Source organism: Poeciliopsis prolifica, unplaced genomic scaffold (genome assembly GCF_027474105.1).
Source record: "Poeciliopsis prolifica strain line A6 unplaced genomic scaffold, Auburn_PproV2 SCAFFOLD006, whole genome shotgun sequence".
In the NCBI taxonomy this organism is placed as follows: domain Eukaryota; kingdom Metazoa; phylum Chordata; class Actinopteri; order Cyprinodontiformes; family Poeciliidae; genus Poeciliopsis; species Poeciliopsis prolifica.
The window spans coordinates 3,004,462-3,030,886 of NW_026562381.1; the positions used below are offsets into that span (position 1 = coordinate 3,004,462).

General features: G+C 37.9%; 2 long non-coding RNA genes across 2 annotated transcripts in view; one reads left to right on the forward strand and one right to left on the reverse strand.

Annotated features, from left to right (window-relative positions):
* LOC129360406 (uncharacterized) overlaps positions 1-14,679 on the forward strand; it is a 110,627-nt gene extending 95,948 nt beyond the window's left edge. The window contains exons 5-7 of the long non-coding RNA XR_008606042.1: positions 1,450-1,595; positions 11,125-11,412; positions 13,660-14,679. This is a non-coding gene — a long non-coding RNA (uncharacterized LOC129360406). The remainder of the gene's footprint in view (positions 1-1,449; positions 1,596-11,124; positions 11,413-13,659) is intronic.
* Positions 7,493-26,425, reverse strand: part of LOC129360405 (uncharacterized) — a 30,290-nt gene continuing 11,357 nt past the window's right edge. Inside the window, exon 3 of the long non-coding RNA XR_008606041.1 lies at positions 7,493-8,683. This is a non-coding gene — a long non-coding RNA (uncharacterized LOC129360405). The remainder of the gene's footprint in view (positions 8,684-26,425) is intronic.

The window sequence follows — 26,425 nt, forward strand, 5'->3', positions numbered from 1 at the left end:
CCTGCGTGCAGTGACAGGAGGAAGACGTCTCTTTCTTCCATCCCAACAGCAGGATTAGCCTGCGCTCTTTTTTCTTAAAGGGTTCGGAAGATGAATCTGCTTTATCTCATCACTTCGTTGCCTGCTGTGTTCTCAGTGTTTTCTCTTAAAGCCTCACAAGCGCCCTCGCTATAGCACTGAGTGTGGAAAGGTTACGGCAGGACGCACAGCATAAGCTCACGACACACTTGAATCTAGGCCATGTCTAGTTCTTCCTGGTTGGCAAAGAAATTCAGCCTGTCAGAGGATGCAAACTCGGAATCCTCAAGAAACCTTATTTATTCCACTTCCAGCTGGAAAATGGCTCGCTTTAAGGTCATTGCAGCCTCTCTCTGCAGTCTAACCATGGATGAAAGGGCTGACGGACCAAATACTCACAATTAAACCAATGCTTTCCTTGAGACAGAGACTCATGCATGAGCTGCACTGTCTTTAAATTGTCCAAGCATTCCTTGGCTTGCTGTAATTTAGTTTTTTTTTTTTCATTTTTGCATTGCCATTGTCATCACTGCGAAGTGGGAGCCTGGGAGAGGACACCAGCGCTGTGCCAGTTGGCTCAAGCAGAGAAAACACAAGGCAGACACAGAACAACTCCAATGTTCATTGTTCCAGACAGAGTCCATTTTTTTGGCCAGTGTAATTTCTGAATGTCCTGTTAGTCCTAGGAAATGTTTAAAGTGGTGACTTTGAAACTACCTAGAAGAGTGCAGCTCTTCCAACTCATTTTATCACGTGTAAAATATTTATTTATGCAGAATTATGTTCATTAATTTTTTCTTTCATGTCTTGCCAAAAAGACAGAGGTCATTTTATTCAAAGTTATGTAACGATAGGAAAGTCATAGAACTCCTAGATCAGGCCACAGTCATAAATGATTGATACAATGATTGTTGTCAATATGTACAATATGGCTCACTGCCCAGGGCAGCACAACCTGGGGGGCAGTTCAACTTGGACTGAGAGCTTCAACCATTTGAAGCGATAGTTTTGTCTAGTCAAAAGGAAGTGGGTGGTCTTGGGTTATGTACTCTATATGCACTTTGAGAACATATGACCCCACACTGCTGCCACGATAACATCGGATCTGATTGTCAGCACTAAATTAAAGGGACTACGTTTGATCTTGTTCAAGATATACATGCTTGACTGGTCAAAGATGGACTAACAAAGGCTTTATGCTTTATGAGCTGCATTATTTGTGTAAAAAACAAACAAAAACATCTGATTTATTTTTTCAAAATTTTGTGGAAATATAGTATGTATTCTAACATCTGTAAATTCTTTTATTTAAACCATTCCACTGAAAACAAGCCTGTATGTTTAACGTTTGGACCTGTGCTGTGGAAGCCCTGTCTATTTGTGGTTCAGTATTTATGGATTCATCCTTTGTCGGGTTTTTTTTTTCAACAGCTATATGGAAAGACAATGCAGCCTGGGGAGCTGGAAAAGTCTGTGCAAAAGTACTTGAAGCACAATTAGCTGGCATTTACAAAGCAGTCAGTGAAGAAGCGCCATTTCTTTTCCTTGGCGCTGATTGGCTGCACCCAAGAGTGAAGGTAAGAAACGCTGTGGATGTCTATGGTATTGAAAAGATGATTTATATCATGTGTATTAGTGCATGTTACAGTATAATTGGTTTTTGAACTATATAAATAGGCAGCTGTAAGTGTTTTTGGAGGATCTCAGATGTTTGTGGATTTGAGCTACTCACAGGCCGTGGCAGACTAATACCCCGAGTTATTGACTGTAAACCTACTCACTACTATAAAATGTTTTGTTGTGTGCAATAGGTTGCCTCCAAGACTTGCCCTGCATTTAAATCAAACCATTTCCTAGCTAAACACGACCAGCTTTGATGGAGAAAAACAACCCCGCAGCATCATGCTACCACCACTATATTTTGCTCTAGAGTCTTCTGAATGCAGTTTAATGATAATGTTCCTCCATGTAGAGCATTTTCCAAGTTGGCTATTTTAATCTCATGTTGCCTGAGCATTTTCTTTCTAATATTTTATATATATTATAAATATGGCCAAACAAAAAATGGGTTTCTTTCAGTAAAATGCTTTCTTCTTGTCACTCTTTTGTGTGTTTTTTTAAGAGCAGATTTCTGGTGTTCAAGGCTAATATCTAATATCTCTCAAACTCTTTGTATACTTTGGCTTTCCTGATGAAAAATCTCCTGTTAAATTTTTGAAGAATGATTTGAATAGTGATCTGTGAAAATACCAAAACTTTTGATATATTTATCTACTTATTTACGCATTCTGTATTTATTCATTTATTTATTTATGTTTCGCCGGATATATTTTTTCTTACAAAGAAATAGAAAGACAGACAGATAGATAGATAGATAGATAGATAGATAGATAGATAGATAGATAGATAGATAGATAGATAGATAGATAGATAGATAGATAGATAGATAGATAGATAGATAGATAGATAGATAGATAGATAGATAGATAGATAGATAGATAGATAGATAGATAGATAGATAGATAGATAGATAGATAGATAGATAGATAGATAGATAGATATAGATAGATAGATAGATAGATAGATAGATAGATAGATAGATAGATAGATAGATAGATAGATAGATAGATAGATAGATAGATAGATAGATAGATAGATAGATAGATAGATAGATAGATAGATATAGATAGATAGATGATAGATAGATAGATAGATAGATAGATAGATAGATAGATAGATAGATAGATAGATAGATAGATAGATAGATAGATAGATAGATAGATAGATAGATAGATAGATAGATAGATAGATAGATAGATAGATAGATAGATAGATAGATAGATAGATAGATAGATAGATAGATAGATAGATAGATAGATAGATAGATAGATAGATAGATAGATAGATAGATAGATAGATAGATAGATAGATAGATAGATAGATTTCTTTTCCCATGTACTTCCTTCAGTATATGTTACACTAATCCAGAAGTCTATGTAGGTTATAATGCAGCTTTATCAGTTTTCTCCTCATAAGCCTGCAAATCTATTCTCCCGGTGGTGCTGTGCTTAGTAGACAATAGTCCTGCAAATATCAGGGGCCAAGTCATTATCTACTGCTCAGCAGGTGTAGACATTATTGAAGTGTCGAACTAATGATATGTAATGAGCTCTCTGTGACACATGTCTAGCCACCCTTACTGTCATGGGGCCCATTAATATATAACAGCATCATAATTAGTTTTGTTTGAAAGCCAAACAGACGCTTATAAATCTTTCAAGCAATATTGAAGTTGTGTTTGCACACTGCTTGCAGTTTTGCAATCTGTGCATCTTGGGCCAAAGATGCACATCTTAGGTCAGTTTAAATTGTGCATCGATAGTTCCATAGTTTTGCATCAGAGGTTTTTGCATAGACAAATGACAACACCCTGCCTGCTTGGACAGTTGTGTGTGTGTGACTAATTTCTTTCTTTCAAACACCACAATTCCCTGACAAACAGGAATAAATCATTAGTGTTAGTCTGTTTGGTATGCTCTGTAAATTCAAAGCCAGCGACACAAACACAAGACAGTCTTAAAAATTTATATTGGAAATGGTTTTTGATGTTGTGCCCCTCTGCAAACACTTTCAGCTTTCCGCAGGTCGCATAGCAACAGCAAACAAAGGCAGGGCCCATCTCAAGTTTCCTGTGGAGCGGCCGGTCCAGCGTGCCTTTGATCTTGACTGGGAAAATAGCTGAGTGGGCACTACTTGCATTTGTCTTTCATTTACTCTAGGCCCCCTCCACAGCCTCCCTGTTCTCCCAAAATGTTCACTAAAACTGCCAAATCTTCATCTGTCCCCAGCAACCAGGACCCCTCCTGGATAATCAGCCATGGCAAAGAAACCCATTTATGCTCCACTTGGTTTAAATTGAGCATTTTCTTGTTTAGTGGTATACTTTCTACCTATATTAGGACTAAATCAGTCAAAACCAAGTTTTCAATTTCTATTTTATTTATTTAAAAGGGTCAGCTTCCATCATTTATGAGACAAAAATAAGATTTTGACAAAAAAAATCCAATTATTTTTGATACATTCACCAAGTTCCAAGAATCACATTATTATTATAATTGTTTTTTATTACTTATTATATTTATTATACATACAGAATATAGTAGGAACAATTATAAAGTGATAGACTTTATTTATTCATTAAATGCTTATAATTAATTATGTCAAAGATTTTCTTTTGTTAAACAAACAAAGTCCTGACAATCCCAAAATAAGAGCTAGGATGTGAGCAGCACAGTGGAATGTCTGCAAACAACTCATGAAACCAACAGGAATTTCACTAATTTAATTAACAAATCATTTTTTAAGACATTAATTAATCTATAGTTACAAGTCAACACAGAATCACCAACCTTTATTATTTGGATTTCCATTCCAGGCTTCATTGAAATTAAAGGGTGTTACAGCCTTGCTTTTTATTTTTTCCAAGTCGTCTCACTGCAGAATTTATTAACCTGTGCCCCAAGACGCTGAAGTTAAAGCCTTGTTGAACACTTGAAGCATCCTAATTTTGCCTTTGAAAGTCTAAGCATTATGAACTAAGAACCTGAGAGAATCATTTGTATGCTCCAGACTTCCCAATGCCAACAGAAAACTGGGCACATTTGATTTGGATAGTCACAGGGCTGCTGGAGAGAGCTCCTAACTCGAAGCTCTTCAAAAGCAAAACATTTATAACCCATTTCTGAGTGTAAATAAATGCTATCAAAGGAAGTACTTGGAGATTAAATATAAATAACTCATATTCTATGCATTTACATGACCAGAGCTGGATGGTGTAACGCATCTTAAGGCTATTGAATGTAGTCTTAGTTTGCTCTCCTCTGCTTTGCTTTCATCGAAACAGCTCAGACAGCTCAGAAGATTAAACAAATTGAAGTGTTACTCACTGTTTTGGTGTAATTTACTGTAATTGATGTTTCTATCTGGTGCTGAGGTCTTTAAAAGCAATTGCTTGTGTTTGTTGAAAGGCATGCAGCCCAGTAGGGTGTATTGACTTTGGCCGTTGACTGGTACTGCTGCATTGGCATCCGTTAATGCTCTCCCATTGTTTGACTAAATGACTAACTCCTCTGTAAAGCTGAAAGCACACCTCACTAACTACCAGAAAGGGACTTCAGTATAAGTTTATGCTTTTCACCACTGTTTGCTGAATTCTAGAGTGAATCACACATTTACAAGCTGAGGAAAACAACATTTTAGGAAGGTGCTTTATGGTGGAGTAAATTTTAACACTCTTTGCAGTCTTTGTTGTCTTCACCAAAGGCTTACAAAGCGATAATCTAACATGGTTCATCCACTGTTTTTGACTGAACATTCCTTTTTCCAAATAGTTGTATCAAAATATCGACAAAGAACAGCCTAACTGTTCTGGCATAACATGTTGTTTCCCACAAATACAATCCTACAGTTTTTTTGTCCACTGCATACAACAATGCAGTTTCACTATAAAGTCTAAAATGCTTACAAATGAACTCCATGTTAAACCCCAAAATCTTAAAACCCATCCATGTTTGCGTCTTTTGATTTTGGGCATTGCATAAAAAATTCTTAAAGAAATTAGTTTTTTCTTAAACATTCCCTGATGTGGCATTTTACAATCGATTATTTTAACTGGTAACAAATTTAAAACTATAAAGAAGATCCAAGAAAGACTGACTCAGGGACCAAACAACATAGAAATAAATGCTTAAACCCAACAGAAAATCTTTGTTAAATAAACAAACCCTGTTTTCTCCAAGCTATGAATAAGCATGACAAAGAAATGTCTGCACTCTGCATCGTATGACTGACAGCTTGAGGCACTGAGTGACACTTAAAAAACTGACAACTATTGTTAGTCGAGCCCAACATGTAAGCTTAAAATTCCCAGTGGCTTTCCTGAGTCTTATAAAACTTTGTAACAAACTTCAACTCGTTGTTAATGGTCTCATTCAACAAATTACCTTGTTCTTTCCCACTTTCATTACATCGCCTGTTTTAGCTGAATCATGAAGCTGTTTTCATTGTAAAAGCTCCTAAAATCCCATATAAAGTACCTGATCTGCAGCAAATGACTGACAGATGCAGTCCTCGTCTCTCTACCAGGTAAGTTTAGGTGAAGTTTAGCAGCCAGCAACATATTTGAGCATTTACCTTTTCATGACAGACACACCCAAATCAGAGCTTTAACAGCATTATACATAATAGACTGCCTCCAAATTTTGTAGCCTTTTTATGTGGTACTTGAGTGTAAAATGATACTTATCTGCCTATACTATTTATATGACCTATCCATGCAATCAACCAAAATACAACAAATCTAACTGCGTTGCTGTTTGCTGTTTGTGTTTTTCACCCTGCTTTAGTCAAAATAAATCATTTGTTCCATGAGTTTCTTTGTGAGCACAGCTCATTCTAGCTGTTTTCTATTTTAGTTCTGTCAAAGCATGGAAGCTGAAGAAGGCTTTTATTTTCCTTCTGGAAATACCTGAGTTTCTTTTTATATGAAAAGGTCTGTCCTACCGCTTTGTGCTTGCTGTATTCTCTTCTGCATGCATGAAGCACCGCAATATTTACATGCACTCACATTTGTTCAGCACCTGCACATCTACAAAATCATGTTTCCTATTATTATTATTATTATTATTATTATTATTATTATTATTATTATTATTATTATTATTATTATTATTATTATTATTATTATCTACTTGAAACTATCAAAAGTAATTGAAAAGAACTGGAAGAAAACATGAACTGTGAAGGCAGATTTTCCTCATCTTCTCTTCCTCAAATCCAACTGAACCAGTTTTAACACATTTATTTATAGCAGGTTTAAAATTCTGAATCCTCTGGAAGAAGACTGTTTCAGCATCATGTGTCATCACATTACCTCTGACAAAAAAAAAAAAAAGACCCAAAACAAAACAAAACATGCCTTCATGCTTGTCTGCACCTAAACCCACTTACTAAAATGACTGCAAGTGACACCTGACAACAATTTTAGGACAAGCAATATATTCAGAACATTTTGAGCCCTAAAATGCCTGTTTACTGTCACTTTAATTTATGTTGTTTGTCTTGTGGGCTGTCTGATACTGGGACACTGGCAAGTGAATCTTCAGTCCCACCCTGGATTGACGGGTTGTGTTTGTCAGGGGTGTGGCTGCACCGCAGCGATCTTAAAGTTGATGTTAAATGTCAATGTGACATCCGCATAAAATGTCTTGATGCAGATTTTCACATCTAAACACTGTTTTACTCAATTTATCAAGCATTTATAGAATTTAGTCTTCCTCTCCTGCCTTACTTTTTTCAGATATAAAATTAAATTTGTTATCAAACAGATATAATTTTGGCTGTAAAATATATTTGCAGTTATGATTATTATTTATAGAGCATGTGATATTGTGGAGGTATTCCAGACTAAATTGAATTGTTTGATAGGTTAAAAGTATGAATAGCCACGATAAAGACATTGAATTTTCAGATTTTACAATAATTTTATTTTTTAAGGTGATTTTATCCTGATTAACGTGTTTGTCTTGACAGATGGAAAGAAATTATGCATTATAATATTCAAATTGACATCATTAGCATTTATACAATATGCGTTTGACATATGATGCAAACAGTGTTACTCACACTAAACATACACACCAACAAGCACAGCATGAATTAGCTATTAAGCAATAAAATTTCAAGATTTTCATCTTATTTTTAAGCTGTGTGTGTTTGTTCCATTTCAGTTTAAACTATATTTAAGATTTCTCCCAATTTCTTTCTTAGTATAGAAAAAAAAACTACATTTATGCCAATTTAGCATGATGCAAAGACAAACACCATCTCAATCTGTCAGCCTATATGCTATACATACACTTGGGAGAAATCAGTGTCTGTTTATGCCATATAGATTTATCACCTCTTAACTATATGACATTTCTGGAGAGAGAGAAGGAAAAAAAACAACAATTATGGCACAGACGGAGTGGGGGTGGGGTGGCATTTGTCAGTGCTCTCGTTGGGGTTCAAAAGTAGAATATAAAATGTCTGTCTTTGTCTAATCCAACACATTTTATTTTTATAACTGAGAAATCTGTTCAGGGACCCCAACATTTTTCCAACTGTCAGGGTGTCATTTGTCTGGAAAGCAAAAAGTGGAGCTGAATTTCCTCCCCCGGTCCGTCTGCATGTTGTGAGGTTAGCTGTTGCAAACATACAAGGTGGAGATGTGGATGTATGGGAAGAGCATTTATACACTTCAAACATTTTTCAGGCATGGTCACCGAGCCGTGCAGAGAGCACTCTGTCAGATCTCCATACCGGCTCTTTGACATTACTTTTGCCCTGTTGCTTCATCCTCCTTCAGTCTCTGCTGATTTTCAAGGAAGCAGTTGAACTTCATCGTATTGTCCCTCATGTTAATCTCTTTCTCCTCCATGACTCGTTCCCCCCGACCCCCTGATTTCCTTTTACCCCTGTTCTCCTCCCTTTGCTTCTTCTTCTTTTCCGTTTTCCCTGGATCCTCCTCTCCAGCTGCCCGCTCAGTGAAGCCGTCAAGCCATTAGTGAGTCCCAGCGATGATAATGAAACCTCGGAGGTGGTCTGAGCCACTGTGGTAGTGGAGCTGGAGCACAAGAGAAAGGTAGATTAGGGTAATTACCTTTTCCATGAGGACACAATGAAAAAAATCTCACTTCCTGCAGGCCTTGATTGGCAATGCAACACACAATAATCAGGTCTGGCAGCCTTTAGCTGAAAAAAGATAGAATAAAAATTGTATTAAAGTAAGTTACTATTAGTTCTAATGACTAGCATAAGGAAAACCAGAAAATGTTCCTGTTTTTTTCCCTGGTTTTTTCAGGTTTTATCCACATCCCCCACTGGTGTTTATTTGTTGTGTGTGCAGCAGTGGTTTAGGACCTCACACACACTGCGAATGCCTAAAACATCACCGCTCTTACTTTGAAGAGCCTATGAGGTCAGGTTTTAAATTATAGTCTGAACCCACACCAGGTATTCCCACTGCACTCCTGTAAATCCATTTTCCACACAATGCATTTCAAATCAAAGCAGCGTCACCGTAACACGCCTTAGGAAACATTAAGCCATAGTGCGCTACTTTCATGTAAGATAGCATAGCCTCTGTATGCTTTGATGTGCTCACTTTTTTAATGCTTTATTAATAATAACACACTGGCTTCTTCTCACATCACCACCAGCTTCTTGTCCTGTTTTTTCTCTTTCTGAACCACATTCGTCGCCCCATCTAAGCGGTGGCTGCTTTTTCCCTCCCCAGCCCCTCAGCTCTGTCACAGGATTGGCCTGTTTATGTTCAGGAGGGGGATTATGGGGAACGGCGTGGGTCTCGAGATGAAGAGAGCGACAAAGACCTATCAGAGGGCAGGAAGTACACAAAGCTTGCACATCATTGGCTGCAGAGGAAATCAAACACATCATAATTTCTTCTAGTCATTCCTCCTCCGAGTACAGAGCTTTTATTTTTCCCACCCAAAGAGGAGGGGTTTTTGGCAGGAACGGGGAGGTGGGTCAGGTTTTGAGTTACTGTCAGTGAGTTTAAGTGTGTTTACTCTCATGTTTACAGGTCTGTAAACAGAGAAGTAACCCAGGAATGAGCATGTAGACAATGATAGCACTCACCTCCTCCAATTCTGGCCAAAATACAAAGCAGCCTGCACAGTTCTTGTGCTGCCCACAATGAACATTATGGGCAGCACAAGGATGTCTGATTCATGCATGAATCAAACTCATTTATTTATTTAACCTTTATTAGCAGAGTAATTACTTTAAAACTGATCACATAATGTGATCTGTTGTTTCCCAGCTGATCTAAAAGTCTACTATTTGACCAGAAGGTATGGTTATGATTATTTATTTATCTTTGATTTGATTTTCTTTATTTTGATAGTACATGACATAGTGTGGTTTTCTGGAGCCCAAAAGTTTGAGAAATGATTTTCATTAACATATTTCTGGCTACTTTGTGTTGTAAGTGTTTTGTTTCTCATGTGTTCTTGAATTTTTATACACACGTTGTTTCTGAATATATTAGCCTACTGTGTGTTATCATTCTGGTTATGTTTAAGTTATGTCTTAATTTTACAGATGCGTCAGGATTGAGACTTCTGTTAATCACAGTTCATTTAAAATTTAACAAGGTGAACAATTCATTTTTTGCACAGGGCTCAGATTTTTTGGATGGCTTTCTTCTGAACTGCTTTTTGTATTTACTCAGGTTTGTATCCTGAGATAAACTTCAGTTCTCCACCACAGATACAGGCTAAAATGATTAAGTGACACGGTTCACATAAACAATGGTACTCTTGTCAATTCAAGGTAAAAATGTAGCTACAACAAGTTGTTTTTTAATGTTAAATGAAAAATTGTATTTATTTAAACAAGCTTAATTTCGGTTGATTTCTTTTTTCATGAATTAAAATGTCAGGATATTTATAACAAGACAAAAGTCTTGCAAGAAGAGCCACATAAATTTGCTCAGAAACAAAATACTTTCTTCAAAGTCTACTTCCAGTTGGAGGTGGAAAATGTGTCAGACGAATGTAAAATTCAGCCGAGTATCAAATACTAGGCAGCTGTGTTTGCTGCCTAGTATTATAAAGAAAGTGATGGCGACACTTTCTTTATTATAAAAGAAAGTGTCACCATCATAAAGATGGAGAGCTGAATCATAAACACCTACATTCTTGCTCACATTATGGGTAGCAATAGAAAAAAGTTTTAGGCCAAATACAGAACCCTGATGCATACCTTTTGTATGCATCAAAAGGTATGCATACAAACCTTTTGAACACACTGCTTATGGACAGAAAGCTCATCAGAAAACCAGTCGTGGGCTCAATCTGAAAAGTTAATTTCATAGCAGAAATATATTATAATCAAAAGATTACTGCTTTGCATTTTTTTCCAACTATGCTGATATCCAAAATTGAAACAGTTGGAAGTGCAAGTGTTTTGCTAAAGCTAACCAGACAGACAGGAGCTGTGAGTCCAGGCGCCAACTGACTCTCTCCCCTTCGCCCATAATAGATCTGAGTGGACTGACGGCCCTGTGGGGGCACCTGGCTCTCCTCCCTGCCATCACTGGCTAAATCGATCGTTGAGGCCATCTCAGCGAACGGACCAGGGGTCAGCTTCAAAGGCCTCCTGCCCACTTTCTGCCACCTGGTGTTCCATATAGGGCGATGGGTACATTTTCTTTCCAGCCCCCATCCTCCCGTTACCCTTCTCCGAACAGGTTAAGGACATGGAGCCAGTACAGCTCCTCCCTGTGATCTCCTGCTGCCTCCTCCCAAGCCACCCACATGCAGAGAGAGGGTGAGAGATCAGCCCCACACAAATACAGCATAATCACACCACCATTTGATGTGAAAATCTGCTTTTGATTTAATTATAGCACGTAAATGCAAATCTGTCTACAATGAAAAGATTTGAGAATTTTTGGCCAGAGTGACAGTTTCCTTTCTGTGGTGCTGGAAGGTGTCATATGATCTTAAATCTCTTATCGAGAATGCTTCCCTTTCCATGACTGCATTCAAATATTTCCTTATTTTGGTTAATAACAAAATAATGACTTCAAAAACAAACGTTTTCATGCCACGCATTTTAATCACATTATGACATGGGAGCATCTTCCTCACATTTTAACAAATCAAGTTAAGTAAAGCAAATGGCCTGTTTACACCAATCAGTCATAAGATTATAACTAATGCCAGGTGCAGTGAGTAATATGTTGTAATAACAGAATGTTTTGCTGCGAAAACCATCAGCATTGGTGTTATTTTGACATTTACCACAGACGTAAACAGTTTAGAAGAATATTCCACCCTCCTAACCCCATTTCCTCCCCTGTGGGTGCTTTAAAAGCTGCTTACAAAAATGGCTTAAAGAACATGACAGCAGATCTTAGGGGTTTAGTCAGCTTCTAAAATCCCCAGATTCTGACCTGATGGGATCTAATTGCATCTGTAGTAAGAAACTCTGTCCAAAAAGCTCCCAATGACACATCAAAGAGGGGTCAAAGAAATATTAAAATCTATTGTTTTGGAACTAAACATTTATGACACCTTCAGATATTTTATAACAGAGCAGATCCACAGCCTCCTGAAAGTTTTAAATGTACTTTTTCACACTTCATCAGGTTGGAGACATAAACTTGAACTTGTTTGATTAGGATTTTGCTAAACCAAAAACAAAGTAGGAATCAATTGTGAAAGATAAAAGAGAGATAATTTTCAAAAGGTTTTACAAATAAAAATCTGAGGACAGATTTCTCTTTGTTCTATTTCCCCTTTAGTCAAGACAAGTGCAACCAGCTTCAGAAATCACCTAATTAGTAAAATCACCTGCGTATCATTTAATCTCAGTTTGCCACAAACTGTGGCAGACTTTAGGAGCAACCCAGTGCCCTGATTAGGGGAAGTTACAAATATAAAATAATTTTATTATAATGTATGCTTTGCAAACATTGTGCTTAAACAAAAGCAAACAAAATTCCCATCTCCGAGGTCCAAATCAGGTGAGTTGTATTTCAAGTGTTTGAAAATTAAGAACTTATAGTAATATTTTTGGCTGCAACATGCAGTTATTGGCCAGGTTCATATTAAACCCACCATGCATCTGTTCAAACCTGCTCATGTATAGTGCTACCTGTTAATGCCGGTCGTTGTAAATAAGAATTAGTTCTCAGTAACTCGCATGGTTAAATAAAGAGCCATCAAAAAAAAAAATTGTGGGTGGGGCACCAGAGGCCCACATCCTTGTAAATCCGGCCCTGGCCACAAGCCATGAAACGTAAGAAAAATGTGTCATTGTAAAAACAAAGAGAAAACCTGAAACACTGTTTGGAAAATAACCCTGAATACATAATCCCAGTGAAACATGGTGGCGACGGCATCATGCTGTGGGGACGCTTTCCTTCCACACGGTCAAAGAAATTGATTAGGATTGTAGAAAGATGGATGGTTGGGCTGTTTTGCAAAGAAGAATGAGAATAAATGTCAGTTTCTCTCTTTGTGCAGAGCTGGTAGAAAAATGTCTGGCAGTTGTTTTGGCAGTAAAAAGGAATTCTGTAATATATCAACTTGGAGAGGCTTAAAATACACAGCAGACTTTTTAGATTTTCATTCTTGTTTTAAAAAATGACAACCATGAAATATTTCCTTCTATTTTAAAATGTTACTTAACTTTTGTGGGTTTTTACCACATAAAACCAAATAAAATGCACCAAAGTTTGTGGCTGAAACGTGACAAAATGTGAAAAAGTTGCATGGGTTTAAATACTTTTGCAAGAGCGTGCAGACAGTCATAATGTTATGGCTGATCAGTGTTTAACAGGGCAATAAATTAAAGCACTTCTTGGCTCTCACTTGGAGCATGTTTCGTTATTAACTGATCAACAGATCTGCTATGGTATGAATAACTCTCTCTTTCCCTGTTGGTCCCGTAACAAATGGCAGGGCTCTCGGACACACATTTGTGTCTCCATCAGGGCTGTCGTACAATCAGCTCCAAGAATACATATTAATCAATGTCTTTTTTTCCTGTTCTTGTCTGCTTATTAAGCCCAGCCATCAACCAACCCCCCTGCTTCCAATACGTTAGCGGATATCAGTATGTCCACTACTCTTGTGAACAGGGATGAGAAGGAGAAAAAGAGGGAGAGGAAATAAAGGTCTGAGGAGTTTGGCAAAGAGACGATGGAGGCTGAGACAGATGGCATGAAGTCTGCAGCACTCTGGCGTGGCTCGCCTGGTGCTAAAATCCTCCTCTCTCACATTCCAATAAATCCTACCAGGAGGCTGGGGAGTCTGTCACACTACTCCAAGGATCCACACGGCTCTCCTCCCTCCCTCCCCCATACATCAGTGCCCCCCCTCCTCATCAGTGTCTGAGTCTCTGACCACTCCAGTATCTGATTTCTGCTTTTATTGAACCCACAGAACTGTCTGCATTCACTTATAGAAATGCATAGATGTGGATCTACTGCTAAGATCAGCAGCAGCAGATGAAAAAAAAAAAGTCTTTATGGTCGCTCTTATTGAAAACCTTTGAGCGATGGCCTTTATTGTCATTCCAGAGTACAAATCATATTCTGGCCCAAAACATGAGAGAAACACTGTACAATCCATTTACATTAGAGGAAGAAGACATAAGAAGCTTTTTGATTAGTCTCACCAGAGCCTGCAATCAGCCCAAAGTCTTGAGCAGACACAGTCTAACCAAATATCAGCCTAAACATGCGGCTTTCAGTTCAAGGCTTCCTGTGGGTCTTTAAATCCAAAGTGGACAATAAGTGAGGCTGTGATTACACACTTAGCCCGAAGCCCAAAACTTGATCCCAGACTCCTCAGCAACTTCACATCCATATTCTGAACTGCTGGATCTCCTTTGAGTTTGCTCTCTTTTTTGCCGACTCAAAGTGGATCATCTCCTAAGAACAATCTAATTTATTTTACGCTCTCTCTTTCTCTCTCTCCCTGTTTCTTTCTGCCGTCTGTTCTAATGAATGACTTCGGAGATAAAGAGCTGCTGTGATGGGGTCACAGAGGGCTGCAGAATCACATTACTGTTAATGATAATAAAAAGAACAATCTGCGCTGAACGACTTGGATGTTTCCCTTTCCTCCACCCGCATGGACGGGATGTTTTATCTGCTATTGTTTTCAGTGTTGTCACACATGAAAAGCCTATGAAATTAAAATGCATTCTAAATATTGTCTTGTGTTTTGATGTAAGCATCATCTATTGAAGAGAAAAGGGTTGCTCTGATAACAAAAAAAAAAGTGTACAGCGGTGCACCATCTGGGTAACAAAGCACAGAACTGTGTGCAACATCAGGCAGAGCAACAGGGTGCAGCATCAGAAAATATTCCCTGAGGTAACATTTTAAGTGCACAATGAATACCGAAAACACTTAAAGTGCAAATATGAATTTCTCACAACTGATAAAGTGTTATTCTGGTGTAGGTCTTTGTTACACCAGGTCTTTGTTACATCTGAGTCTGTTAAACTTCCATGTTTAACAGACTCAGATTTATGTTTTCTACCTTTGACAAAATGTGCAGAGCATAATTTAAAGAAATGTGCAGAAACTCATTTTTAAAACGTTAAGTGGGGACAACTTTCTTTGTGTTTAAACTAAATGCAGGTTCAATCGCATCTTCTAAAAAGCATCATAGAAGTGCGTCTGAATAAATTAGAAAAGAGTTGAAAAAGTAAAACTTTTACAATATGGGAACCATTACACATACTGTGACATATTTTTTCCAGTTATCACTTTGATGATCAAGGCTTTTTGACAAAATTTAATTTATCAGAGAATTATTACACAGAATATTTGGTGAAGACTCTTGACTTTCTATTATTGACAAGGGTGTAAAGCTACAAAAATCTCATTTTAAGAAAGGCTGATTATTTACAGAGTGCCGTGTCCAAATATATTTTTGGAAAGTTTAGTGGAAGAAAAAAGTGTGTTTGAAAAATGACAGGGACTGGAATCAGTACTTCAATCACCGCTGCACACTGACATATCTGGGACATGGAGTACAACTGTTGCATATCCTGAATCAGAATTATCCCTTGAAGGGTTTTACCTAGAAAAGGAGGAAAATGACTCGGCTGTGAAAAGAAATAAGATGAGCTGTAGGCCTCTATTAAACTACCACTTCCTTAACATCTCTGTAGAACCCCAGGCTGATTTTCTCCATGTAATGCAGGACTGATTTAGTAATTCATGCAAAAGCAGCCCTGGTCTATGATAACACTTAAAATTTCTAAGAATCTGTGTCTAGATTAGCTATAAATCATGAAATCAAAATGTGAAGAAATGAATATCTAAAGCACATCACTGTGTTCTTAAAGCATTTATATCATTTGAGTTTCCCTTCTTGAATACCTGCTGAATTAAATAAACTTTTCAATAAAATTCTACGTTATTCAGGCGCTTTTTGTTTAGATCCTTCGATGCATTGAGATGCAGGCGAAAAACTCACACAAACAGCTTGAGAAACAAAGTTTTGAGCCAAAAACAGCACATCCAACACATATCTCCAGATTTATCTTGCACAGGTCATCGCAGCATCATATGTAGAGGATATTTACATGAATGTGACATTCACAAGCGGATCATTTATGGCTTTCCCTCCCCCCTTGCCACAGAGACACAGTTGCTGGCTGTCCTTCCTGCGTGGCAGGGCAGTGTGGCGTCCCCAGGCTCCTTGGCGCTGCAGCTGTCACCCACGGATGGGAAAGTGGTAGGGTCGGTGGCTCCGCCGCGTGACTCCTGGCAGCATCCGTCCCACCCTGGCCTGGTGAAAGGCCAGGGATCAGGAGCCCAGCTTTGCGATGGATTGATCGAGGGCCAGATCTCCATTAGCCACCGTCAGAGCCAAAGGTCAGCTAAGGCCAGCGGATGGGTCCTGCATGTGCAACCTATAGAGTGACTCATTCCCACATCCAGGAAGCCAGTCCTTGTCCACTTTGGCCACTCAGAATAGCTGACCTGTCCTGATGAGATGATGCATCCAACTCAAATCACAGGTCCACTATCCTTTTTGTACTTTGATGTCAGCAGCTTTATGCATTATTGCTGCTTTTAGTGATATTGCTATCTATCGCCTGCCAAATTAAAAGAGCCTTCCCTCTAATTTCCTCCAGCAGAAATTGTTTAATAAATGAGAAGGCCTTGATTTGCACTGATGATCACAAAGCAACACAATTGCTCCAAATTGCTCACAGAGTAGATGGTGCACCACATCGCTCTCATCACTGAGTGGCAACGGCTGCCTGGTGTGGTTTACACGGATGCAGCCAGGCTGTGAAAGGGGATAATTGTGGTGCTAAATGCTGTCGAGGCTGACAGGATCCATGTCTTGACTTGTCAAGGGCAGCAGCGATGGAGTGGGTCATTCCACGGTCTGTACACACAGAGGCAGATGAATTTATTTTCACCAACATATGGGCACACATGTGAGCACACGCACACACAGAGACAGAGAAAATCAGCCTCCCTCCACACAGAGATGATTGTCTCTTGCTTCTATCAAGTTGCATGTGTTTTTTTCTGCAGCCATAGAGACCTCATCCTGGGAAATTGAGCAATTTCTGATTGAAAATAGTACCCGTAATTAGAGCACTCAGTATTTGCAACCACTTGGCATTGCATTAGTATGCAAAGCTGGCAGCCAGCTTATCTTAGGGAAAACGTTTGTTTCCTTAATTGCCCTCTTAGGACAAAAGTGAACAGTGTGGGTGGGGTGGGTGGAAGAGTAAAACGTTAACGGGCTGCAGAAAGAATGGTGCCTGGTGTGTTGAGGGGCTGCGACTCCCCGAACAGAGGGGTTAAACTCCACTAATAGACTGCACGCACGGGCACACACATGGACAGAGAGTAGCAGAGGAGCAGTCATACACCCACACATGGGCACGCTCTTCTTCCATTGGCACATGGGCACACAGAGACTCTTGCAGACAACAACACAACTATGATTAGCGCGCAGATTCCAGGACACACACTTCGGCACAATTAACTCTGCAGACAAGGCGTATGGTGCAAAATTAGAGATGCAAAAGTGTCTTTTTGCTGTGCTAATGAATGAAATGACCCTGACTTTGAATGAAGGATCCAAGATGCAAAGCAGGAAGAGGGTTTGTTCAGTTCACCTGTTAGTGAGCTCCCTGTGAAGCATTTATCACATAAGGTCTCTCACTTTTATGGAGCTTGATGCAAAATTGTCTGTCATCTTTGAAGGTGAAGCATCGCCTGCTTGCTCTGCACCTCACCAGTGCTGTTAAAACACTAAATTTAACATGAGGCAACTCCTACACTGCGTCTGTCATGCTTCTTCCAACACTTTACTTACTGTCCTCTTTAAATTAGATGAAATTCAACATTATTTCTGATCTTTAAGGAACATTCTGCCTACGTTTTTTTTTTTTTTACTTTCCACTTTAATTTTTAAAAAGTGCAGCAAACTGTTCCACCATCGACTCCAGATGCATTTTACTTTGAAGTACCAGAAATAGCCCGTGATTCCCTCAATTGCATAAAAACTTGATACTTTCTCAGGAGGTGTTATATAATTCAAAAATCACCAGCACAACAAAATTAAGAGGATTTACTGTTTTAGGATCATATGTGCTCCTATTAATAATCAGGAACCCCAATAATTTTGGTTTTCTTTTTTTCAAGACAGCAGAATCATTCTGAGACTTCAAAACTATCTTGCTATCTCTCACAATAAACTAAATCTAGCACTGTAATTATATTTTGCAGGTAGCCCAAGCATGTATTAATATACACTGCTCTCATCTTTGAAAAAGTTCTTGCCAAATTTTAAAACTCCGCTCTGCGCTCTCTCACCAATAAGCCAAGCTCATTTGAGACTGCGCCAATACAAGCTTCCAGCTCGACAGAAACGCATCTGAGTTGTGCGAGAGACACTTCAAATGCGCCATATTGCAAACTTTCTGAAACACCATAACTTGAGTAGCAGAAACGCCCTACATGCGTCTAAAAACAGCGCTTTCAGATGGATTCAGATTAAATAGTTCCTCCTAAATAGTTCATCAGAACGAAAAAGTAGGTTACCATAATAATATATTTAAATAATCGCACATTCAAAACTCTGACCGCAATTTTTTTTATGTCGTTCTACTTTCGATTTAACCCATTTTTACACAAATAATTTCCAATAGGCCTATAATCTTGAAATAAATTAGAACAGATTTAAGAAATGGCAGAAACTTTTTTTTTTGAAAAAACATATCTTCATTTTTTCACTGAGACGCAGGTGAAGCAATATTGAAAGTGAAAAGGTATTAAAAATAAAATTAAAGAGTGTGGGCCTTAAGGCCTTGCTGTGGGAAAAAAAATGATCTGGGATGCACCTGATAGCCGCCATTCAGGTAAGTAAATTCAGGTAAACAGAGAAAACATCTAAGAAGTCAAATACGTGCAGATAACGGCCCACTTTTCATCTCAAACATCTGTTGCTTCTCTCAGTGAGGACATGGAAGGACAATAATTGTATTTAGTCTTTTATAGCCGAAGTCTACAACAGAAGCTCATATTTTTCATGCACAGGAAGAAGTTGACATTTCCGACGATCAAGATTGAGTCCGAAAAAAACAGTTGGGCAAACAGCCAAGCAACCACACATCTGGTAAGCTAAAGAATGAATGAAAAAGCTAAAAGGAAAAAGAAAAAAATAAAATTAATTAATTAGTTAATTAATAATAATAATAATAATAATAATAATAATAATAATAATAATAATAATAATAATAATAATAAAAGGGAGAGTCGATAATCTGCTAAATTGGCTGACCTAATTGCACCAAATATTATAATTATAAAGAAATAAATGTCTTATCACGCCTCTCAGGACAGTGTCCGTGCGCGCTCGTGAGCGCGAGGCGGGTGGACCATCTGGCAGCTCCAGAGGTGTAAGGTGGTTTTCACATAAACGTCACAAATACAAAATAGATCAATAAATAAAACAACTCCAGATGTTTTTTTTATTATTATTATTTCGATAACATTCTGGCGCAAAAGGAGAATCACGCCAACTCTGAGATTCATTCAGAGAGTTTGTGATTGCAGCATATTTGTAGTCACTCATTTATTTTACATGTGGAGTAAACGGAAACTCGGGGCGTTTGAGTGATGGATCACGAAACAAATCCACAACGCAACTTCAAAAGGAATCCCCATTTTCAGATCACCTCAGGAGACAGTTGTCAGAATGCAAGGCTTCCTTAAATGTTTGTAAGGGAGCAGGATGGCTTTAGGGAAGCTGAATCCGTGTCTGTGTGGACACAACCTGTCCAACAAAAGCAAGGGCTAATCCACCTAAATGGCACAATGCACAGGGCCCTGTTTACACGGACTATACCCACAGAGGGCCTCCGCCTCGTCCTCAGTCCGCACTGAGGTGCACATTTTTCTCTCTTCCTTTCTTTCTTTGGCTCACAGATGGTTACAGATAAACGAACAATCGTTTGTGCAATCCACAGAAAATACGAAACAGCGACGGAGATGCTTCAGATATGATTTCTATTACATGAGTCAACATTTTGTAATACTGCATTAAATAATTAATGTTCTGCAGACGGTTTCTCAGTTTTACACTAACTGCCAAGCCCACATCGATTTTTGTCAAACCAAAAGATGAAAATCATATTCGATAAACAAATCAAGACCTTTTAATTTATCTGTCAGCAATTTCAGGAGTTATTTAACTTCAAAGTAACGACGATCATTCATAACAATCTTATATCTGTGCTTAAATCCTTTTCAAAGAAAAATGGACGAAGCTCTGAATAGAGACTGTAAATACATATTATCTCCAAAGAGTAAAAGAAAACAATTCTACTCAATCATTAGTGCGCAAGCTGTAAACCAAACTATAACGACTAAAATATAATAATAATAATAATAATAATAATAATAATAATAATAATAATAATAATAATAATAATAATAATAATAATAAATTAGTTTCTAATGTAACCATAGAGAGTTGAAGAGAAACAAAATTCAATTTTCCTCGCGTTTATTTTCGTGTAGCTTTCCTGGTCCCCAATTACTCTAATTTTTTCGCATGAATTTGCAAATAGGCCAATAAGCTCCCTTTGTGTGTCGTTTTCATTGTGCTTAATTAAATTACACTTTTTTAAAACCGCATAATGTGAAAACACTGCCTTATTTGTGATTCTGCATTTAACAGGAGGAAAAACAGTGTTTAAACCAGCAATAAAAATGCAGCTGATATATATGTATATATATACAGACACACACACACACACATAGCCTTATATATAATATATATATATCGTTATATATATATAATGTATATATATAACAGCTTGCGCACAAACGATAAATATATATATATATATATATATATATATATATATATATATATATATATATATATATATATATATATATATAACGATATATATATGCTTATTTAGTTTACTCTTATGAACTATTTAGAAAATTAAAAGGTCTGGCAGCTGCGAAAATGTTTTTTAATTACTTTTATTACAGTCTTACATTTCCCTCCTTAATCGACTCGGAGCCGTTTTTATATCTTCCCCGTCTGTAGGTGTGCTCTACTGTCTCCGTAATTGCATTTCTCTCCAGGAGGGGGGTAGGTAATTACACCGCGGCGCAGCCAGGTAAATTCCGACGCCTAAATTGAAATATTCCGCTTTAATCCTCGCTAAATCCCCAATTCCCAGGACCCGGAGACGTGCGTGTGTTAGAGGGGGTCCTGCGGAGCCCCCACTGCGTGTTCAGGTGAGAGTCGACTTGCAGGATGGGGGAGGGGGTTGTGGGCGTGTTGGTGGAGGGGGATCGAGGGGGGCTGTCCTTTAGCCGCCATAAGCATAAAACAAGATTACCAGATATTTATCACCGAGGGTTTCCTGCGCACAGAACTGGAGCCTGACAAGTTCAGGTAAAGACTTGGAGTGTTGCATAATGAGCAGGAAATGAATTGGAGGTTGTTGTGGGGATATTTCCAACTTAAATGATTGTGCCATAAACAAAGCATCCTCATCTTTCAAGGAGTCTGTTTATGTAAATTAATCTGTGGATGCATTATTAAAACCTTGCCTGACTTGCTTGTTTTGGTTGTTATTCCAAGAGGAAGAGGCTCCTAACATTTACCAAAGATCAAAACATGTCTTCTTATAAAAACAGGAAACACAATTTGAAGTTGTTGTTTTTTTTTTCCTTCACTGTATCAAGAGTAGAAGTTTGCACATTCCACTTGTCATGGTGTTGCCTGAATTTACCTTTCCCATATCTTTAATTTGTAGTCACCAGGAATAAAAAGGCTGAATCTCAGCTCTGGCAGCTCCCATGTCAGTCTTTGCAGGAGTGGGTGACAGAGAACAGCAGGCAGATAGCATGCTAAAATCGCATCACTAGAGACCTCACATCAAAGTAGACCAAATCTCATATTGAGTGAACTTTTAAAGCCAGAAAAGGCTGTGTGACATCAGAGTACCTAAAATGTGACTGTCATGTTTTTTTGTTGCTTTTTTTTCCTTCAAACTTTTTGCAGGAAAAAAAAAAAAAAACACACACAAATTCAAAGACTTGAGAAGTATTCAGAGGAAAGTACTGTTCAAACGTGCACACTAAGATTAGCAGCCTTTGTCTTACAGGAACCTCAAAGACCAATTAGATTGAGAGACGACTGTGACGAATTTGTCAAAAAATAAGATGATAGACACAACTTTGGCAGCCAGCGAATATGGCTGGGGATTTCACTCAAGCGGAGTCATTGACAAGACACTGTCAGAAAATGTGTCAGCTTCAGCAGACCTGCCAGTCGACAGAGTGTGGGACTGAGACCGATCAATTCCCCAAATGCCTCAACAAGACATAACAGCACTTTATTTTAAGTGAAAAAGTACTCTGTCCTTGGATGTATTGTCAACTTTTTTTGCTTGCAACATCCCAGGACACGGGTGTATATGAAAACAAACAACTGTGCCATATCTGTGGTTTCAAAACTTTAAAAGGAGACTTTGACCTCTGTGTTTGGACACAGCCTGTCCTGGCACATGATTTTGTTGTCCAATGTACACCAGTTCCACACCTCCAATTCATGTACTCATTTCGGACTCACCATTTCTGAAGTGAAATCCAATACTCAAAGCATTTTCCTCTTCAAAGTAGTCTCCTGTTGTGCTTTGTGGCCACAATAGTGTCAATCTTATACTTTCAAAGCCTCGTCTCCATGTCAGTGTTGAGTAGCTGTCTATACGTGCCTCCGAATGGAGTTAAGGCTTTGATGGCTGGTCGGAAAACTAGTCTGAAACATTATTAAAAAAAAAAACTTTGGGCAAAAGGAAGAAAACATTTTTATTGATTTGGCTGCATGTGAAATTTGACTTGTGATTTGAGAAAATCGCTTTCATGCTCACAAACTGAACAGTTATGGTACTGGGAAAGGGTTAGGTTTAAAAGAATTGCATCAGCGTTAAGAGTGAAACTCTGAAATAGCAATTAAATCTGGAAATCAAAACATCAGAATTTCTTGCAGGAAAAATACAAACAGGAATGCATTGATTAAATATTGGTAATTTGACTTTTATGATAATCAAGTGGTCCTGAAATAGACCGGCCAGCGTAAAAATAAAAATTTTTGGTTAATGGATAAACTAGGTTAATGATACATTTTGAAAAGGACAACAGAAATACTTGCATCAGCAGGAAAAATCAGGCTTACACCAAACCTTTATTCAAAATGTCTGACTTCCTGTTTGGACGAACAGTTCTCAAGGAGATATATCTATGTTACAAATATAATAACTGTAAGCTAATCCTAAATATTTCATATCATGTCACTTTAGATGTAATCTATTTTTAAACAACTAAAGTCCAAAAACAGCCAAAAAAATGTCTAAAATATATATTTTAAAAATGACAGAAATGTATGAAAGTAGATTTGATGACATATTTTACCTTTTTTCATTCGCATTCTTCTCAATGTACAGGCTAATGGATAATTCTCATCTAAGGCCTTCGGATGTAAAAATCTCTGACCCTCACCTTATAACCACTATGTATGTAGTTTTATTACACCAAAAATAATAAAAGAATAAAGAAGTCCGCTTTGTGATATAATGAGTCAATAAAAATATGATACTTTAAGTTGGATAATAAAACAAACAAACAAAAAAAGTCTCCACAATAGAAATGATGCATTGAAATTTTAATAGTGGCATTAACTATTTATATAACATTTATTATTAAGCTGAATATTAAGTTAGTCACAACAATTAATGGTAACTTTGATCCAAAATGGCTGACTTCCGGTTTGTTGCAGTACATGACTGCAAGAGAGTTTGACATACCAATGTCTTACCTAAGATTTCTTTTATAGGGTTTTGTTTCATGTTACCTGGAATTTAATCTATTCCTCAATGTGTACATTTCAGAAGCAGTCTGTATAATTGATGAAAAATAAATTTTAAATAAAAATAGCATAAGGATGAAAAGAGTTTCAGACAGAAGGTCTGACATGGAAATCTCTAAAATCCACTGTAAAGCTCAAGTACTTTCTCAATGTAGGGAAAAATAATTTCATGCATGTGCATTGATTTTAAGAAAGTGATCATGATGAATTGCATCAAATTAAACTCAAAATGGCCGCCATTTTATTTGTGGCAGGAAGTAGCTGCAAGAAAGATATTTTTAAGGACGATTTAGAACATTTCTGTGATGTGGTTGAATCATCATTAAACACATTTTGGCCAAATGATGAAATATAAATTCAATCCTGAAAATTAAATAACTTTATAAACTCTTAAAAAGTTTTATCAGTTCATGCATCAATTTCAGTCACAATAACTTCTAATTATTAATGTTTTTTTGGAGGATACAGCTTCAAGAGAATTATGTTTGCACATAAAAATGTATATCTGTGTCCTAAATGTCCCACCACTATGTTTAAGCAAGCTGACAAGTAAGCTTTTATTTTACTTTTTTATTACAAGGGGGCGCTGTGGAGTTGTTTGTTTTTGTATATTTCAGTAACCCTTAAATAAATATGCACTTTGGCAGCGATGCCTGCAAAATTTTAGGGTAATGGGGAATGTGTAAGACCTAAAATGCCAATGATTTGGTAAATTATTATTATTATTTTTGTTATTGTGTCAAACATTTCAACCACTGCATACATGAAGATGTTGGACATGAAAAATCTAATATTTGTCATTTGAAAACCTGCATTCAAAGCCAAGTGATGGAAAATAATCAAGTGACAATGATCAGAAGAAAGGAGAGGCAATCTCAATAAACTTTGTCATTCATCCATTCAAAGTTCAATCATATCAGAGGTGTTTTGCATAACTATGAGGCACTGCTTCTAATCCTCAAAGGGTTTTCGGCCCTCTTGGCTTTGCACTGTAGTCATTCAAGGTCGCAACCCGGTAGGAAATATGGGCTGCCATAGCAACACAAAGATGGCCTCTGAAGGCTTAGCATAATTCTCCTCTAATAGAAAAATAACAGCGGCAAATCCCGTCCTTAGTGAACTCGCTCATTTGACAGAGGCAGGCTCCCACCTGTGAAGCACATAGTCACCACAGCAATGCGCTAAGGCTGCGATAAGATGACAAAAAGCGCCCATCTCTTGATGGGGATGGGCGGCCTTAAGCTCAAGCCAAATTCTTTCTCTCCTCTGAAGTAAGTCTCTGGCCAGCTTTGGGTTTTTTTGAGTCTGGACAATGCGAGCTGCCAAATGAATCACGCTCTCTATGTAGTACCTAACTTTGAAGTGCTTAAGCCATACCCTGAGAAAGAAAAAAAACCTGGCAGATGATGGTGGCTTATATAAGGATCAAAAACACTGAACTGATTTCACCTTCTCTCATGAAATATTTTAAACTCGACGAGAATTATGGACTGGCTGGGATGGTAGCTCATACTGTAAATCGAGTAAAATCCAACCGCTTTCGGTCCTCTCAAAATATTCAGCTGGGAATAAAATGCTATTAAGAGTTTCTCAGTAACAAGTCTTCATTTTGATTTTGAGTCAACCCTCACCCACTTTGCTGCCAGGTACACAGAGATGGATTCCTGTCAGTGTGAGAGTTGCATCAGGATGATGAGCGCTGGGGGAGAGAATAAATTACCAGCACACTTTAAGAGTGGGAGGCATGTAAGTTATCAGTCGCTACAACAGTGCATGGCTCTCTGCTTATGGAATGGCTAATGAGGAGCAATATCCAGCAATGTTGCAACCATGGTGATCGAGGTAAAAATCAAAGGCTCCATGAAATCATTACTGCCAAATCTGACTGTGTAAATCGTACAATTGCCCAGCGACAATTTCCATAAGAGGTACGATGTGTCGTCTGTCACATGCAAAGACATCCATAAAAACGGAGCGAGATGTAGTTTAGAAATTAGGTGCTTGCTCCGCAGTGCGCCTGAGTCAGCCATATTTTGCTCGATGGGATCTGTTTTGGCAAACTGAGTTGAACTGTTCGAACCTCATTGTCTGGCATCTGTCTGTCAGCATCCTGCTGTAGACACCAGCCGCTTGACTGCTTTTAGTCTGTGTTTCAGCCCGCTGCTATGAATCCCGTTTCTTACTTACTTCGGATCTGTGTCCAAGTGTCATCGAGACAGGAATGTTTTTCTGTTTCATGTTGTTCGAGATGACAGAGAGGAACCGAGCGAGAGATAATCGTTTCATCAAAATGTTCTTACATCTCAGCAGAATGCCACTTGGTTTCAGCTGATTGTTACTTTTGTGCTTTATCAATATAATTCAAACAGATTAGTAAACCTTCATTG